Consider the following 2,080-nt stretch of genomic DNA (forward strand, 5'->3'; position numbering starts at 1 on the left):
CACCAGGCACCTTATCTTTTACTTGGCAGGCAAAAGCCATCCTCCCAGAATTTAATGGCAAAAAAACACCACAAGTTGCTTATCTGTACCAGATAAGCGTTTGGTGATCCGTGTTCACTCACAAAATGGGTTGTGCGCCTGCGCAGTAACTACCGTGGAGGACTTCTTTAGCTCATCAAGGCGCTCTTGACACCACCCACTGTGCAGGACACGCACCCATTCGGTGTTGACTTTTAGTGATCACATAGATTCTCTCCAGGATTATCTGTCTTCAACTTGGCCTTTAAGGTCTCTCAGTGGTGCATTCATTGCTGTCATAATCAAGTCCATCCACCTTGCTGCTGGCCGTCCTCTTCTTCTCTTTCAGCTTTCTCAGGATTATGGACTTCTCAAGGGAGCTGGATCTTCGCATAATGTGTCCAAACTATGATAGTTTGAGGCTGGTCATTTGTGCAAGTGAAAATTCTGGATTTGTTCTATGATCCATTTGTTTTTCTGGCTGTCCATGGTCTCCTCAAAAGGTCTCCGGCACCAAAGTTCAAAAGCGTCAATACTTTTTCTATCCTGCTTCTTCAAAGTCCAGCTTTTGCATCCAGAGTGTCACAGGAAAAATCATTGTCCGAACGATTCAAGCCTTTGTAGGTAGACATGTCACAGCATCTAAATTTCCTTTCCCTCATTGCAACCCTACCAAGTGTAGCATATTTCTTGATTGTTGGATCCTTTACTGTTGAGGTGTTGATGTCATCTGTGCTTCGACCCTGAGCAATTAGGCAAACCATCCCTCTGGTGCTTCCGTTTTTTATGACATCTGTGATGCCCGTCCTTGTCGTCATCTTTTAGCCTCTTAGACTGAGCACGCTCTGAGCGGTGGGTCCAAGATTCTTCTTTAGGTTAACACTAATGTTGACCTTGAACCCATGGGTCAACTATCAACAGACAAAGATGCTGAAGGTAGCAGTGACTGCGGCATCAGTGTTGGAGGTCTTAACATGTTTCCGTATTCAAAAAAACAACAACCCAGAACTCTGCTTTCCTGCTATTTTTGGTGCCGTTTGTATTTGTTACTATGAGGCTTCCATAAAAAGTTGGATAACACTCCCTTAAACAAGTGTAAGGCAGAATGTCATGCTTTTGTTGACAATTAGATGCTAACAATTAATCATGGGTTCAAAATAAACTTAGAAAAAGTTTAAATGGTATTAAGTACCAGAACAAGGCACAATACCAGAAAGGATTAGATTATAGGCGCTCAAGGAATGGGTGAGAAATCTTCATGTATACACACCAGCTTATACTACTAGGAAGTTGTATGACTGTTTTAAGAGTGCTTGTCTAAATTCAAGTTTGGAAGGCAACTGTTTTTCTGCATCTTGAAGCAAGTTGAAACATTAGAATTACCAAAATAAAAATTAAATCTGTAGACTTCCTGAACCCAAGCACAATAGTGATGGGTGCTTCATTTTGGATGCTCCAAAATTATTGATCAAGAGGCTAGCAAGATACAGGCAAACCTCATTAGATGCGGAAGTGTTACTGTGGTTTCATGTATCCACCAGTGTCAAATAGATACCCAACATCTGTGGATACAAAAGGGTTAAAACCCAAGTATCTGCAGTTCCTAGAAGGCTGGAAATGATCGCAGAGATTGTATCCAGCCACCATTTTGTCCACAGAAGCCATGTTGTGGCTCATTTTGTTAACAAAAAAAAAATCACTGGAAAAAAAATCCGACTTTTGGAAGGCATTGTTGGACGCCAGGAGATCCACAGAACATAGTAGAGCTCTTTATTTGGCCTGTTTTCCCTTTTAAAAAACACATTTCCACATTTCTTAAGTATCTAGGAACCTAACCCCCACAATCCCATTGACTTAATCCCTCATTATCTGAGGTTTTGTTACCCGTGGTAATTTATAGGAATGGAAGACCCTAACAATAATGAGGTCCACCTGTAATCCTAAAAGCATGTCTGGCTGGAAGTCTGCCACATCAAGTAAAAGGCAAGGAAAGGCATCTCACTAGATAGAGAAGTTACACACACACACACACACACACACACACACACCAACCACTGACAAA

Source organism: Hemicordylus capensis, chromosome 9, assembly GCF_027244095.1.
Source record: "Hemicordylus capensis ecotype Gifberg chromosome 9, rHemCap1.1.pri, whole genome shotgun sequence".
In the NCBI taxonomy this organism is placed as follows: domain Eukaryota; kingdom Metazoa; phylum Chordata; class Lepidosauria; order Squamata; family Cordylidae; genus Hemicordylus; species Hemicordylus capensis.